The 18,189-nt window shown below is 39.2% G+C and overlaps 1 long non-coding RNA gene across 4 annotated transcripts in view; it reads left to right on the top strand.

Moving 5' to 3' along the window:
- LOC106508363 overlaps positions 1-18,189 on the top strand; it is a 169,992-nt gene that overhangs the window by 620 nt on the left and 151,183 nt on the right. For 3 of the 4 annotated variants that reach the window (XR_002343566.1, XR_002343568.1, XR_002343567.1), the window contains exon 2: positions 14,676-14,718. The exons of the other annotated variant lie outside the window; for it this stretch is intronic. This is a non-coding gene — a long non-coding RNA (uncharacterized LOC106508363). The remainder of the gene's footprint in view (positions 1-14,675; positions 14,719-18,189) is intronic. 4 annotated transcript variants of the gene reach the window in all.

Raw genomic sequence — 18,189 nt, 5'->3', positions numbered from 1 at the left:
CGGGGAATTCTTAAAGTGGTTGGTTAGAAGTAGTTCCAATATCGAAATTATTTGTTTTGACTGAATATGCTTTTCCTGAGGTCACTAGTGACCTCATCCAAGATAGCGTTGATTACTCAGTGTTCCTTGTGTTTCTCCGACAATGGCTTGTGTCTTGTTTGCTCAACTCTGCTTCCTTTGGCCTTGGCTTTATCTCTTCTTCCCGAATTCCGTCCAGTCTTTGACTTTATTGTTCTATAAACTCTTTTTTTCTTTCTTTTTTTTTTTTTTTCTTTTTAGGGCCGCACCCTCGACATATGGAGGTTCCCGGGCTAGGGGTTGAACCCGAGCTACAGCTGCCAGCCTACATCACAGCCACAGCAGTGCCAGATCGGAACCTCATCTGCGACCTACACCACAGCTCATGGCAATGCAGGATCCTTAACCCACTGAGCGAGGCCAGGGATCAAACCTGCGACCTCATGGTTCCTAGTCGTATTTGTTTCTGCTGGGCCAGGAGGGGAACTCCTGTTCCGTACACTCTTAATGATCCGTTCTATCCAATATCATTATATTGACCCATTCCTCACACAATGTACATAATTAAACTCAAAATGTCTCATAGATGTAAGTGGAAAACATAAAACTTCCAGAAGAAAACAGGGGAAAATATTGGTGACCTACTTCCAAATATTTCTGAAGTGCAATACAAAAGCATGATGCAAGAAAAAAAAATGATAAGATTGTACCCCAACAAGATAAAAGCTATGGTCTTCAAAAAAACACTGAAGCCATACACTGGGAGAAAATATTTGCAAAGCATATGTGTGATAAAGCACTTACATCGAGACTATATAAAGTACTCTCAAAACACAATAACAAGAAAACACCCAATTTTTTAAATGTGAAAAAAAATTGAGCACATCCCTAAAGAAGATACATGAATAGAAAAATAAGCATTTGAAAAGATGCCAAACATCATTAGACATTAGAGAAATCAAAATCAAAACCACAATGAGATAACTACTACACACCTATTAGAATGGCTAAAGTCAGAAACAAAAACAAAGCTTTGACTATTCACTTTCATGATTTCAGTTACCTTTAATAGTTTGCAGACTCAAATTTCAACCTCCCATTCAGACCCCTCCTCAACATCCTGTATTTAACTTTCTGCTGGAAAGCATCTGGATAACCTGGAGGCATGTCAAATCTAACACATCCAAAGCTGAATCCATCTTTTAACCTTTCAACTTGGCTTTTTCCTCTGTTATCTGCTTTGATTGGAAGACACTGTCATCTCTAGGCGCTTATCCAGGCCAGATACCTGGAAGTCACCTCACATTTTAATTTGACAATCATGCTGTTTTTTTCTTGGTAGAAACCACACCTGCCATCACGGTCTTGGTTCAGGTCCTGTTATGTCACTCCTGCAGCTTGTCAGCATGTCTCCCTCACATACATCCCTCTTTCAGGAGCCAGGGAGATCTAGCTCAGAAACAATCTGAAAATGTCATTCCCCTTCTAAATCCTTTTGAGGCCAAGAGAAGGTCCAGGCTCCTTTAACATATCCCACAAAATCACCCATGATGTGACAACTGTCTCCAATACATCCCATGAGCTTTTCCTCTAGCAGTTCACCCCTGCGCCCACGCATGCTGCTCTGTGCCTCGCTGCCTTTAGTCAGGCAGCCACTTCAACATGGAATACCCGCTCCCATTCTCTCCTGCCTAAATTACTGCTATCATTCTTGAAGACTAAACTCAGGAAGCAGCCCTAGAGATCCCCAGGCTAGGTTAGGTATCTTCTTTTCATTACAGTAACACTTCATACATGGACTTATCATCAATTTAAGTATTTTGTAATTCTTTTACGTATGTTCTCTTTACAAAACCATCAATTTAATGGAATTAGGAACTGTATTTTACTCATATTCTCATCCTTAAGGCTTAGCACAGTTTTCAGCACATAGCAGGTATTCAATAAATGTTAACTAGACCATTATTTACCCATTAATAGCTAGGTGATTTCTTATGATGTCTTTTTCTGTCTTTATGAAATGCAGGGAGTGGTATGCTCTGGATGATTACCGAAAAATCGTTGACAGGATTATCAAACATAAACATGCCTTGCTTAGCACACTTTAGAAAGTCATTTATGTTGAAAGCCTTATGACACACATCACATATACTTCCATGCATACTATTTAGCAGGTGAATTTTCCAACGTACTGTTTTTTTTTTTTTTTTTAATTGCTTTTTAGTGCTGCATTTGCAGCATATGAAAGTTCCCAGGCTAGGGGTTGAATTGTAGCTACAGCTGCCTGTCTATACCACAGCCACAACAGTTGGGGATCTGAGCCGCATCTGCAACCTACACCACAGCTCATGGCAACACCAGACCCTTAACCTACTGAGCAAGGCCAGGGATCGAACCTGCATCCTCACAGATACTAGTCGGATTCATTTCTGCTGCCCCACGACGGGAACTCCCTGTACTGGTCATTTTTTTTTTTTAACATGTTTTTGTTTTTAGATTTTCACAGGGAAAGGACATTTCCAATAAGAATAATTAGTAATCCAAAAGAAGGCTTTATCTCCTTTGAGGAAATCTATATTGAAATAGAAGTTATTCTGAGTAGAAAAGAATTGTATTTTTAGATACAGAAGTAATTTCATGTTTGACTTTCCAAAATTTAGTCAAAGGAGCTTACTTTCATTATAGAATTCTTAAACTTTTCTGTTTGCCTTTATTTCGCAGTAGGAGGATGAATTTGGAGGACTTTTCTGGAGGTAGATAATGTAAAGGTGCAATCTTTTTTCCTCTCCAACTCAACAGATGAACAGATGTAACTCGAAGACTCATCTTTTTCTGCAGAGTTATTCTGTGTGATTTGGTTTCTCCCTTGCCATTTAAAATGTTTCAAATATGATTGCATTTTCCCCAACAATCTATCATTAAAAATTTCAAACAATATAGAAAAGTTGAAACAATTTTACAATAAATGTCCATATAGCCACCTCCTAGGTTTTACAGTTTTAATATTTTTGCTGTATTTACTCAATAACATATCCATCCACCCAGCCGTTAATCCATGTTGTTACTATTGTTGCATTTCCAAGGGAGTTGTAAGCATAAATAACACATGATTTCATTTTACGTAAAAGATAACCCCCTTGTTTAGGTAACAGATTAACACAGCATACATACCTAAGCATATAGCTAATTAAATATCATTTCTTCACCTAATTTAGACAGGGCCTTGAGAATTTTGCTTTAAGACAGTTTCAGATTAATTTTCAATCAACAGTGTAACATTATTTTGATAATAATGAGAGCAAGTAGAATACGTGTTTATTTCTAATAACGTAGCAAATTTGAAATTTTATACTTAGTACAAGAGAGAGTGGTGGTTATAGAGAACTATGATTGTAGAGAGAAAATAGAAGAAGAAAAGAACAAGGGTAGATGAGGCCTGCATAGTTTTCTGCTATTTCTTCTTTCATGTAGAATAATATCAAATCATCCCTAAGGGTGAATGTTCATGCTTTTCCTAAAAGATCTTTAAGATGTTTCTATTACCTTTGTTCTTATTTTTAGTACCCTGGCTATTAGAAATTCTTTCTTATATCTAATTTGAGCCCTTAAGTGGTAGTCATAAAATGTGAAAAAGAGATGCAGATAATCACGAGAAGTTAATATTGATGGCTTTTCCATCCATTGTCATAAACACATCATATAGTAGCTCTGTGTTAAGGTGATGATAGCATAGTTGAGTCACTGAATTACATTATGAGCAAATTGTAATTACCTTACATCTGAAAGAAATCATCCTCCAGTTTTCCTACTTGAGTTTGTTGTGTGTCTATTGAAAAGAAGACATCAGGACTACTGGCTGGGTAAACTCCATCTGATCTTATTGCAAATAGCAAATATTATTTCATTGTGAAGCTGGACTCTTAAGCTACATATTCCCAGAGATTGCCACTTTGTTAGAGGAAAATATGATAAATATTCATAGAGGTCAGAGACTCTGAATTGATTGTCATTGTTTTCTAACATTTCACAAATATGTTATAATTAAAGAGCATTGCTTTAGGAGGAGTTATATTTACTAAGAAAACATTTTGAGTTACTTTATTGTGTATTGGCTTACTTGAGGGAAAAAAGTCATTGTTTCTTTAGTCAGTGATCTTATTTATTCATCTATACATTTGCATTATGTGATCATGTATAATGCATAATTATTTAAAAAAGCTTTCATATCCATAGCTATTTTCCATGAAAAAACATGGAATTATTTTTACTGTTGTCTTTAACCCTACCTTAATAGATTGAAAGAGCAGCGTGAGAACTGATTATAAGAAGGTCGCCTACAGCCCAATGTTTTTGTGTAAAGTAGCTCACAAGATATTTCTTGTGTGTGTAAACTTTCTTCTTTGTTTCTAACCCAATTTTTATACTTGACAATTCCTTCCTCCAAAATTTATTGCTAAAATGTGGAATCAGGGATACATAGTTTCTTTTTTCTACGCTTAAAACACTACATCTTGCCCTTTTAAGATTTATTTAGTGAAGAAAGGGGAACCTCCTATGCTGCTGGTGGGAATGTAAATTGGTACAACCACTATGGAAAACAATTTGGAGTTTCCTCAGAAAACTAAATATGGAACTACCATAGGATCTAGCAGTCCCACTCCTGGGCAAAACTTTCATTCAAAAAGATGTGTGCACCCCTGTTTTCATTGCAGCACTATTCACAATAGCCAAGACATGGAAAACAATCTAAATGTCCATCAGCAGATGAATGGATTCAGGAGATGTGGTACCTATGCACAACGGAATACCATTCATCCATAAAGGACAAAATAATGCCATTTGCAGCAACATGGTTGGAACTAGAGATTCTCATAGTAAGTGAAGTAAGTCAGAAAAGAAAGACAAATACCATATGCTATCACTTACATATGGAGTCTAAAATATGGCACAGATGAATCTATCTCTAGAACAGAAACAGACTCTCAGACATGGAGAACAGACTTGTGGTTGCCAAGGGGGAAGGCGAGGGAGTGGGATGGACTGAGAGTTTGGGATTAGTAGATGCAAAATATTACGTGTAGAATGGATAAGCAATGAAATCCTGCTGTATAGCACAGGGAACTATATCCAATCACTTGTGATGGAACATGATGGAGGATAATAAGAGAAAAAGAGTGTATATATACGTGTGTGTGTGTGTGTGTGTGTGTGTATGTGTGTGTGTGTGTGTGTGTGTGTGTGTGTGTGTGTGAGAGAGAGAGAGAGAGAAACTGGGTTGCTTTGTTGTACAGCAGAAATTGATAGAACGTTGTAAATCAAGTATAATACAATTTTAAAGACTTATTGAGGGAAACATCTCAATTAGCTGAAATTTGGTAGAAGGAGGGTGGTTTCTCTTTTACTCAAAAGTTAAAGTTTTAGACGTGGTCTATCAATCCCCACACACACCCTCCCTAAACTACTCATCTATTTCTCTGACCTCACTTCCTACTATTCTCCCCACTGTCAACACCCCGCAGATATCTGTGTGGCTCTGGCTCCACTTTCTTGAAGTCTTTGCCCAAAATTTATTTCCTCAGCGAGGCTACCCTATGTAAAGCTGGCCCTTCCAATCACTTCATTTGCTCTTTCCCCCCATAGCACATGTTGACCTTCTAACAGATCTGTATAATTTACTCACATATTATCTTTATTGTTCATGTCTTCCTAGAATATAAGCACCACAAGGGCAGGAATTTTGCTATTCTGTTCAATTTACTAATGTGAAACAAACAGAACGGTGTTGGCAAATATGTTCAATAGATGCATATTGAGTGAATGAGTACATATCTACATATGGTCATGTGTTCTAAGTTACTTATAAGGAAAGACCTATATAAAGAGAAGTTTGCATAATGGTTAAACACTCAGATTTGGGGGAGTTCCCTGGTTGCCTAGTGGTTAAGGACTCAGCATTATCATTGCTGTGGCTCAAGTTTGACCCCCTGGCCTGGAAACTTCCACATGCTGTGGGCACAGGCCAAAAAAAAAAAAAAAAAAGAAAGAAAAGAAAAACCTCAGATTTTGGTGTTATTCAGATCTTGGTTTAAGTTTAGGTGTTTCTGTTTACTGTGTTACCAAATCAAACTTGGATCTGCTCATCCCCTCACAGTAAAGCCAATCTGCTGACACTGTGTTGTAGTGGAAGAAAATACAGCGTTTACTGCAGGAGGCCAAGCAAGGAGAAGAGGGAGCTCACACTCAAAACACCCAGCCTCCCTGATGGCTTTCAGGGAAGCGGTTTTGAAGGCAGTGTAGGGGAGGGAGCTGCAGGGTGATCAGTTCTGGCCCAGTTCTTAACTGGTTGGCATCCAAGAGAAGTTTCAAGCGTCATCAACCTTCTGATTTCCTTCAGTCTAGGGTCTGTGTGCTTGTGGTCAGCATATTCATCTGGTGGGGGTTTGCTTCCCATAAAAACATAGCTTAGGACTATGTGTCAGGCCTTTATATATGTCAGGAGACTGGGAGTTCCTTGATTCTGCCCTGTGGTGGATTTACAGTCTGAATTGTTACCACTTTCCTACCCCAACAACTGTTGTTTGTTTCAACATCTTCGCATTTCCTAATCATTAACTCTTGAGCCAGCTTTTTGAGACTTAAAAAGAGGCCTGGGAAACTACAATAAAAGCCTTTTACTTCCAAAGACAGGGACACAGGGGCTTGATGCAGTTTCAGTTGTGCATTCTCTTTCTTTCTTTTTTTTTTTTTTGTTGTTGTTGTTGTTGCTATTTCTTGGGCCGCTCCCGCGGCATATGGAGGTTCCCAGGCTAGAGGTCGAATCGGAGCTGCAGCCACCGGCCTACGCCAGAGCCACAGCAATGCAGGATCCGAGCCGGGTCTGCAACCTACACCACAGCTCCCGGCAACGCCGGATCGTTAACCCACTGAGCAAGGGCAGGGACCGAACCTGCAACCTCATGGTTCCTAGTCGGATTCGTTAACCACTGCGCCACGACGGGAACTCCTGCATTCTCTTTCTAAACCTCAGTTGTCTCGTGTGAAATAGAGATAATAAAGCCATCCCTTGAGTTCCCACTGTGGCACAGTGGGATCGGCAGGTTTGATCCCCAGCCAGGCACAGTAGGTTGGTCTGGCATTGCCTCAGCTGTGGCTTGGGTTGCAGCTGCAGCTTGGATCTGATTCCTAGCCTGGGAACTCCATATGCTATGGGGCAGCGCCCCCCCCCCAAAAAAATACTGTCCCTCATCAGATCATTGTGAGGGTAAATGAAAGAATACCTATAAAAGGCTTAGCATCATGTCAGACAATTAGTAAAAACTCAATCAACATGGCACATATGGAATTTGAAATTAATTTTATAGCTCTCTAGTGTCCATCTGTTTGTAATGTGATAATCAGCCTGATCTCTCACCTAGAGTGATTCTCATTGTTTTTTTTCTCACTCACAAAAGTTCTGCGAAATCATTGTACAGTTCATCATAGACCAGTCCTCTAGATAGACTACTTTATTGATTCACAAGATTGTCCTAAGCAAACATTATTACTATACTCTGAGGTACTCTTTCTGAGAAAAACTGACTTTGTTTCTGTCATTCTGTTGTTGAGTTTAGCACTGTAGACTTGATTGGCACCAAATAAATGTTGCCAAGCAATATGTTAATACTGCAAGTAGAAGATGGCTACAATACAGATGGACTTTGTTTCTTAGGATTCTAGTAAACAAAATCTACTGATGAGCAGAAAAAGTAATCACTTGAGATCTAAAAACTTAATTTAAAACATTTTAGATACCCAATAACAATTAAAAAGACAATTGTGGTACATTCATACTATACTGTATTATACAGCAATTAAAAGAATGAACTACTGCTGCATAAAACAACATAAGCTCAGCAGAAAGGAAGCTGAGTAAAAGAGTGCCTGGCAGATTGGGTTTAGCCTCCATACGGTAAAGTTCTCAAAATCAAAATTTGTATGTTTATATACAAATTGATGAATTTTCACATACATGAACAACCATATACCCATCACCCATATCAAGATATGGAGCATTTTCAGCATCCCAGGAGGCTTCCTTTTTGTCCCCACTCAGCTAACCGCCCCCTCAACCCAAGGTAACCATTATCTGACCTTTAGTACCATATTTTAGTTTGTCTGTTGTAAAAATGAACTCATAATGTGTGTATTCCTTTATGTATGGCTTCTTTGGTTCAATTTTCTATGAGAGTCATCCATGTTGTTTTGTGTAACAGTAATTCTTTTTGTCCTTGCTTGCTAAATGATACTTTGTTGTATGATTGTATCACACATTTAAGGGGTTTTTTTCAGTTGGGGTCAATATGAATAAATCTGCTATGAACATAGTTGCCTCTGTCTTTTTTTGGATATAAGCACTCATTTCTGTTCATATATACCCAGGAATTGGAATTGCTCGGTTATAGGATGCATGTGGTTTTACTTTAGTAGATGATACCAAAGAGTTCTCCAGAGTGTTTATACAATTTACATTCTCATCAGCACTGGATGAGAGTTCATGCCCCTCCCCATCCTTGCCAATACTTCGTATTGTGAGGCCTTTGAATTTTAGTGGGTGTGTATTGGCAACTCATCGTGGTTTAGTATGCAGTTCCTTTATAATTGTGTATCACCTCATGCAATCTATTTTTTCTTGAGTCATTTTTTTAGTTTTAGTTAATATTAATAAACAATATCAATTTTGCATTGGATGAAAATAGGGTTTTGTTTGTTGTTTATTTGTTTATCATATGATCCATTTATATAAAATTCTATGAAAGGCGGAAAGTTAGTGGCAGGTAGATCAATGCTGGCCAGGGGCCAAGGATGAGAGAAAGGACTGACTGCAAGTGGCTGAGGGGACTTTTGGAAGTGATGAAAATCATCTATGTCTTGATTGTAGTGGGGGTTATGTATTTGTCAAAACTCCCTGAATTGTATATTGAAAATTGATGAGTTTTACTGTATATAAACTATCTTTCAGTAAAAAGCTGATTTAAAATATTGAAATAGGTAAAAATAATTTGCTCATGAAAAAATAGAAAATGTCATATTGAAAGAGAAGAGAGGAACTTTCTTTTACAGATGAAAATAGATTCCCTTTATAGCTTATGTAGTTCAGTTTCAGCTTTTAAGTAATAAATTTCCCAGCCTCATCTCTCAGGTTGAGCATTCGTCTCTGGTGATCCCAGACTTGCTACGTTCTCCATACACACTGTATTGTTTCTCTTTGATATTCTTTGCTTATACTGAACATGCCTGGAACAGCTTCTTCTCTTCTTTTCCCCTGGGACTCCCACTTCCTCTCTCCCTCACCTGGCTAACTCCCACCTACCTGCCTACCCTTGAAGATTCAGTTTGGAACTGACCTTGGATTGAACGTGTTTTAAAGTCAGTATTAGCTGAAAACACTTCTAAGCAAATTTATTTTTTAGTTTTAACAATAGCAAACACTATCATTTTTCTAATCTCTTTGCTTTACTTATACCAACATTTCCTCAGCTCTCCTGAGATATGGTTGTCACATGACATTGTGTAAATTTGTGTATGGTAAATTTACTATTTTTTTTTTTTTTTTGTCTTTTCTCTTTTTAGGGCTGCACCCACAGCATATGGAGGTTCCCAGGCTAAGGGTCTAATAGAAGCTGCAGCTGCCAGCCTATGCCACAGTCACAGCAATGCCAGATCCGAGCCATGTCTGCGACCTACACCACAGCTCACGGCGTCCCTGGATCCTTAACCCACTGAGCAAGGTCAGAGATCGAACCCGCAACCTCATGGTTCCTAGTCGGATTCTTTTCCACTGCTCCACAATGGGAACTCCTAAATTTACTTTTTTAAAGCAAAAACATTTTAACAACATCACAGTGTTATTTAAATGCTGAATTGGTACTTATAAGTAAACCCATTTACAAATTTAGATGCTTTCTTTCAATGGGAATAAATGCGACTATTGTGCCTAAAGAATATTGATATGCCAGAGAGAATCCCTGTCGTCAGGATGCTCATTTATTTGAGCATCTGTGTGAATTTGGACTTGTTTTGCTATCATAGTGAAATGGATTCTTTTAGCTAAAACACACTGTAGAATTCAGAAACTTACTTCTCCTGAAGTGGGTTGGAATATAGAAGACTAGACCAGGAATCAACCTGGGCCCTTTGCATTGTGGGCTTTGCTTTGTTTTCATGGTTCTAAACTCCAGTAAATGCCTTTGCCGTCATCCTCCTGTTTTCTTACCCTCCTTTAACACATTTTAATATGACCCAGTGAGTAATCCAGTAATTCCTGAAGCCTGGAAATTCGCATAACCAGAATAGGCTCAGCGGAAACAAATCTGACTAGCATCCATGAGGACGCAGGTTTGATCCCTGGCCTTGCTCAGTGGGTTACAGAGATGCTGTGAGCTGTGGTGTAGGCCAGCAGCTACAGCTCCTATTTGACCCCTAACCTGGAAACCTCCATATGCCGCAGGTGCGGCCCTAAAAAGGCCAAAAAAAAAAAAAAAAAAAAGTAATTAAAAAAAATCACAGAAGTTGTTAAATGTGTCTACTAATATACTGCACAGACCTTGAGTTGTTCAGACTTAGTATTATGGTCACTTAGAATACTTGGAGACTTTTTGTTTGTTTGTTTTTTTCTACGATAAATCTAGAAACTTTTAAAACCAAAATTAAACCCCTGTCTATATCAAATTGCAGAGTTTCCACAAACTTTATTTTCTTGTAGTGGATTTGGTTTGCATTTTCTAAATCCCGGGCATAGGATATGATTCACCCTAACCTTATTTCCTTACGTTTTACTTTATTTTGTTTATTTGGTTTTTTTGCTTGTTTAACAGTAAAGTTTTCTATTGTAACTGAATGGCATTGTTTCTTTTCAGCAATTTTCCAACACTTCATTATCAGGGCTCATTAAATTTTCTGAAAATAATGGCTTGTTGAGGTCCAGACTCAAATAGAATCTATTTTAATCTTATCTTTGCTTCTGGTTATCGCTCCTCTTTGGACATTCATTAAATAATACACACTCGATGAAATTCTAACAGTAGCATCAAAGATATTGTTTACTCTATGAATACCAATTCAGAAGCAGTTAAAAGCTGTGATGAAGAGCCTGGGCTTTGAAGTCATGACTGCAGAACTTGACTTCTGGCTCTTCTTACCAGCACGGTGGCTTTAGGGAAGGTACGGAGTCTTCAGATATATTATGTGTAAAATGCAGATAATAAAGGTACTTATCTCATAGGACTGCCTTTTGTATGAAATGAAGTGCAACCACGTATAAATTGCTCTGAACAGTGTTTGGTACGTAGTCACCATTCATTTCTTAGAAATACTACTACCTTTAGGTGTTTCCTGAGGGTTAAATGTGATAATGTAAGTACAGTGTATATTGGAAGGCCTGCTGTGTAGGGCACAACTAACATTAGCTGTGTTGTTACCAAAGATTTTCTCTGGGCAGCTGCTTTGCACAATTTCTCTGTGTCCAAGTCCCTGCCCTTCAGGGTCCTTCTCTCCCTTCCCCCTCCCCTGCCAAAAAACATACATTTGCCATTGTATGTTTGTACTCAGAAAACATGCATTTCTAGGCTAAAGCTCAAAGTTTTAAAACTTTATAGTGTAACTGAAGTGTTGTTTGTAATGAAAGGAGGCTAAAGTGGTATTAATATCTTAAAAATAAAGACAAACAATTTTTCCTTGAATTATGATGCATTGCATGTTTGACTTCCTAATAGTTTTGTTCTCTGGCCAGTTAAACTCCATCAGTAAGTTGGGGGTGTCTGGGGCATGATGGTATGAGACTGGGGCCAATCTTTTCTCAGCGAAGTTGCAAGCATTCTTACATAGAAATTACACTCAGAGTCATACTAATCTTGATATTTGCATCATTTTTTCACTTTCCTGTTACCTGGGCTACTTTGTGGACTCTGTGTATTTAGAATTCAGTAGTAGAATTCCTTGCTTATACCCGGTTCATCAGGACCTGTATTTCTGCCTTGTTATTTCAAGAGATTGGATTATACAACTGATTTCAGTCTTCTGAGAGACTTGCTTTCTTGCCCTGGGACCCATGTCCTGCCCTTAGACCCACCTCCCTGTAAATGAGCTCCTTTTTTGCAGAACTAGACACCCCTCCCACCTGCACACACGCATACACACACACACACACACACACACACACACACACACACACACACACACAGAGTTAAGTACTTACCTGTCTGAAACTGTCAGGGCCACTGAGTACTTTTGAACAGGTGTGCACCGAACAGCTTTAGCAAATACCATTCCTGTGGACTACATATGACCTGCCCAGCTGCACGTAGTGGTCCATTGACCAGTTCTCTATTTCTTACACTATTGTCCACCTGCTGTACCACTTCTTGGACAGGTACCCTGGATCTTGTGTTACTTGATTTTTTGTTTGTTTGTTTTTCTTTTAAAGTGCCATATCATTATGTACTGGAACAGCACTTTTAAAGAGTGGTCTCCATTGGACAGCATGTGCTGAGGTTCCTGCCCACTGTTTATAGTCCTCTTTAATTATGTGGTCTCATCTGCTGTATTGCTTCCAGTTAACTTGCCCAGCTTTCACAGCCACTCATTGCTCAGTGTTGTCACATCCACTTGGAATACTCCTTCTCTACTTTATTCTGTAGGAATCTTATCCTTTAATGTTTACTACTGTTGCTTGTTATTTCTTTAGTTAGACTGCAGATTTGAAGGGCAAGGGCACTGTTTTATTTGTCTTTATCTCCTCTGTAACACCCATATCAGTGCTTTGTTCATAATTGATGCTGGATAAATGTTTGTAGAATGAAAGGCTGCTTAACAAGAGCAGTTAAGTAAATATGCTTAGCGGAACTGAGAGGGGAGAGGCTAGAAACAGGGAGGTGATTTGGTAAACTATTGTAGTGACTTGTGCATGAAGTAAAAATCAGTCTTGAGTGTCCTCAATGGCAAAATAAGTTGAGATGCATTGATTATATAAATCCACATGGATTACCATGATCATCATTAAAGGAGGAGGAGAAGACAGAGATTGATTAAAAACCTGATGTTGATCCAAACTGGAACCTGTTTCTTGCTTTTAGGAGTTTATGTCAAGGGTTCCTGTTGTGGCGCAGTGGATTAAGGATCCAACTGCAGCAGCTTGGGTCGCTGCAGAGGTGACGGTTCGCTCCCCAGCTCCGCACAGTGGGTTAAAGGATCCAGTGTTGCTGCCGTTGCGGCTCAGATTCAACCCCTGACCCAGGAAACTTTCATATGCCATAGGTGTGGTCATTAAAAAGAAGAAGTTGGAGTTCCCGTCATCGCTCAGTGGTTAGCGAATCTGACTAGGAACCATGAGGTTGCAGGTTTGATCCCTGGCCTTGCTCAGTGGGTTAAGGATCTGGTGTTGCCGTGAGCTGTGGTGTAGGTTGCAGATGCGGCTTGGATTCCGAGTTGCCGTGGCTCTGGCTAGGCCGGTGGCTACAGCTCCGACTTGACCTTTAGCCTGGGAACCTCCATATGCCGTGGGAGCGGCCCTAGAAAAGGCAAAAAGACAAAAAAATGAAACTAAAAAATAAATAAATAAAAAGAAGAAGTTTATGTCAAATGTCAGGAAAATAAAATAAATTCAGACCTAAGTTAATAGCACTCTGCATTCTCTTTAATGTTTAAAACCACAAAGAAATGGATCCTTAAAAAGCTCTCATCTAGTTTTTCTTTCCAGGGCTGTCATAACTTAGTTATTGTAAACATGCAATGCAGTTTTGATTAAACTCAACTAAAGTAGGGAATGAGCTGTGGGATATTTTGTTCCCCTTTTGTAACCAGCTGGACACAGGAATAAACAGACATAGAGAGCTGAGGTTATTACTAACTTCTCCAAATTACTTGGAATATTTTACATCTTTCTCCCCAAAAGCCCCTGAGAGCTAGACATACCTATTTCTGTTGAATCACATTTTTGACAGATTCTTACAAGTTCTTGGGTGTCCACACTTGCAGAGATTTAGCTTAATACTTTCACAACTAATGTGAAGCTCTGTATTACCTAATTGATCTTAATTGTTCCTGGTTCAATGCAGCAAATACTTATTGAATGTCTGTATTCTTAGGGAAAAAGAGAAGCGTAAGTTACTGTCTGTACCCTCTAGAGATTACATTCAGGTGGGAATACCAAGATAAATAGCTCTGTTCCATAGGGATAAAATGATAATAGACAGTGATACACGCTCTAATAAAGGTAGAGGCAGTATATGGTGGGAGAACAGAGGAGAAAGAGATTAATTGAACTGGATTCTCTAATAGCTTGGTCTAATTCTCTTCTTTTTATAATATCTAGGTAACACAAGGAAACCCTTTCTGGACACTTGACTGGTCACCAGATAACCAGTTTATTTATGTCACAGATTAAGGGGGCTATATTGGTGGGGTGTTGTCCCCAGTTTGTTGCGGATGAACTTCAGCCTGGCAAACATGTTAACTGGATTTTCCAGGTTACCCAGAATACCAGTTTCTTAACAGTGGACTCATACTAACTACATTTACCTGTTTCTGGTATACAAAATGTTGCGTGTCATTTTGTCAACTTTATTAGTGTTTGGGGAGAAGTAGGGGGTACCTATTCCTAAATAGGACATCTCTTCTTTCAGATACCAACTTGAAAGTTACTCGATGACCATACAATCCATACAGGTAAGTGGGTATTATTACCTAGATTCTGGGAAGACATAAGGAAATATCTGTCTTGCACATAGCATTCGAGTTAATGGGATTCCTGTGAGCCCCATTTTTATAAGTTCCCTTACTGAAGCCTATTTTCTGGACATGAACTTGAATCAGGTGCCCTGTGGCATCGGTAGGCAGAAATGAGTCACTCACCTTGTGATGATTCTAGCCACCTATGTAACACTATCATTTCAAAGTGTTTTGTTGTTGTTTTTTCCATGAAAACTGCCAAAGTTCTATTGAAAATTTGAATTCAGTCAGTTTTTGTGGACTATTTTTATGAAACTTTTCAGAGAAAAATGAATAGCGAGTACTAGTTTAAAATGTAAATACACCCCTGCAGTATATCCGTGCCCTCTGCATACTCAGCAGAAACAGAATCTCTACTTATGTATTATGTATTATGTATGTAATACTTATGTATTACAGTAGTTAATTCCTGGCTTCATCAGGAAAAGGAAACAAGGCATGGAAATAATACTTATCTGGGCCTGATATTATATATATCATTCCTCTGTAGAGAATGTACATAAATTATGGCTTGTTTTGCATCATTTTTCAGATTACCAGGCGTACTTCCTTGTAAGTAGTTTGACTTGTAACTTAAGTTTTCTCTTTGTATTGCCTTTCCTACCATTATTTTTTTCCCGCTCAGAGTACAGTATCTCTCATATTGTTTGTTGAACATGTACCCCTCTACTCCCTTCCCTTAGTCTCCTTTGATCTCTTCTCCCCCATTTATAGAGCCCTTGCTTCATCCATTATCCTCGTCCATCATTTCAGCTACTCCCTCACTGCTGGCTTTTTCCCTTCAGCATATTAGAGTGTATCCATCTTAAAAGTAATCAGAACAACTGTCCTTTCATTGTTGCCCCATCCAGCGATTTCCCAATACTTTCCCTTCCTTTTGCACACCATCATTTTGAAAAGACAGTCAGAGGTCATTTCAAATCCCACATCTCTGCTATTTTCATAATCCATTTTCACTGACTTCCATCCCTGCTAAAGTGAAACCATGGTCTCTAAGGACCTGCATACATTCTGCTGCTAGCTCTCTGCAACTCTGTTGATCCTTCCTTGGTTTGTAACACCATTTTCTCTTAAAATTCTATGTTCCAATTCCCTCTACTCCTCAAATGGTGGTGTTTTGGGGATTCTTGGTCTTATTCTTTCCTTGTTCTCCAACTCCAGTTGGCTGATCTTATTCATCCCCCTGACTCCAGAATCATTGTTAAAGTATGACCTTCATGTCTGTGTTTAGACTTGCAGTAACTTTACTGACCTGCCATCTCATATATTCAACCATGTGTCTGCTATGCTTAGTTGTTTCTCATCATCTCAGTGTATGCAAAACTGAGCTCCACTCTTCCCACCATAGATGCTTTTCTTCCTGAATTCCCTTTAATGGAGAGAAGCACAATCCAGACCAAACTCTGATGCCTCCCTAAGTGCTTACCCCCTCAAATCAATGGAATCCAATCTAGTTTTACCTCCTGAGTGTCTCTTGATTCTAATTCCATCTTTCTATCCTAATTCCAAGCCCTTAAACATTTTCGTTTAGAATCACCTTATCACTTCTTATCACTGATTCCAATCTCATCTATTTAATCTATTTATAACATTGCTCCAATTTTTTTCCCTGAAACATCTGTTATTATTTTATTCCCCTGCTTGAAATCCTTCAGTGCTTCCCCAATACAGTCAAGATAAAATCCAAACTTCTTAGCACAATGTATGTAAGGCATTTTATGTTCTGGCCTGTGTTTCTCCCTAGCTGCAACTCTTACCTCACCCATGTGCATTTCACCTTTGCATCAGGTCCCGGCGAGCACTCCACTCTCCGCCTTCCATGCTGTCCTGTCTCCCTTTCCTACCTTCCTCCCGGCCATTCCCTGCCCAGCTCTCATACTTCAGTCCTGGTATCACTCCTTCAGAGCCTCTGCTTTTCTTCTTCACCTACTCATTTGGCATTGCTGTGTTTCCTGTTTCTTTTATAACCTGATAAACTCTACTATAATGGTGTCTGGGTCTTTCCTAAATTGTAAACTCCCTGACAGCAGGAATTATGTATTTTCTTTGTATCGCGCCAACTGGAATGTACCTATGGGATATATTTAATAAAAGTTTGTTGGATAAAAATGTCTGATGGCTGATTTACTTCAGAAATAATCACTGCTATCTACAATTGCAATGCTTTTTTAAAAAAATTATATAAACCCAACCTAAAAGCAATTGATAAATCAAAACTTCAAAATTACAATTTTCTGCTCATCCAAAGATATTGTTAAGAAAATAAAAAGTCGTGGCTCAGTGGTTAATGAATCCGACTAGGAACCATGAGGTTGCGGGTTCAATCCCTGGCCTTGCTCAGTGGGTTAAGGATCTGGCGTTGCTGTGAGCTGTGGTGTAGGTCCCAGACTTGGCTCGGGTCCCGAGTTGCTGTGGCTCTGGTGTAGGCTGGCAGCTACAGCTCCGACTGGACCCCTAGCCTGGGAACCTCCATATGCCACAGGAGCGACCCTAGAAAAGGCAAAAAGACAAAAGACAAAAAAAAAAAAAAAAAAAAAAAAAAAAGTCAACCTACAGATTGAGGGAAGATATTAAAAAATATATATATATGAATAAAAAATTAAATCTTACTAAGAGGTAAAACTCCCTGTTTCTACTTTACTCTTACGATACTACCTCAGTTCTTCTGACACTTTCTCTGAGGGGGTTTTCCCACAGCAGACAATCCTCCAAAGCCAGCAGAGTGTTTTGTAAGTCAATTCAATTCTGAAACTAATTGGATAGTTGGCAAAGACTCCACAAGATAAGGGCTCAGGCTTGTGATGCTGCCCCCAACTTTAGACACCAGTCACAAGTAGTAGGTCCCCAGGTACAGTGTGTGTTTTTTCCAACACCATGCAGTTCTTCACTTCTCAGCAGATACCGACTGGGTATCCCACAAATTTAACTCAATTCTAACATTATCTACCTGGACATAAGGTAAAGGCTCAGTTAAGGGCTCAGTTCCACAAGACTGCCCCCCCTTAAGATGCTGGTCACAAGTCCAGGTTGTTACCTATGCTGCTGTCCAAGTGGCTATAGACTGGAGGCACTCACCACCTTCTCTTTGGGTTTGATTAATTTGCTAGAGTAGCTCATAGAGCTTACAAGATGGTTGGTTTATTATAAGAGAAACAGCCAGATTGAAGAGATGCCTGGGGCAGGGTGTATGGGAAGGGTACCGCCCTTCATGCTCTTGGCTTACTATTCCCCTGCCATCACCTTGTGTCCACAAACCCAGAAGCTGTCCAGATCATCTTCTTTTGGGTTTTTGTGGAGGCCCCATTAAATGGGCACAGTTGTTTAAATCATTGGTTATTGGTGATTGATCCAACCTTCAGCCCCTCTGCAGAAAACAAGTGGTAGGCTTGAAAGTTGCAACTGCCTGAT

Source organism: Sus scrofa, chromosome 4, assembly GCF_000003025.6.
Source record: "Sus scrofa isolate TJ Tabasco breed Duroc chromosome 4, Sscrofa11.1, whole genome shotgun sequence".
NCBI classification, from domain to species: domain Eukaryota; kingdom Metazoa; phylum Chordata; class Mammalia; order Artiodactyla; family Suidae; genus Sus; species Sus scrofa.
This window is presented reverse-complemented; position numbering and strand designations above follow the sequence as displayed.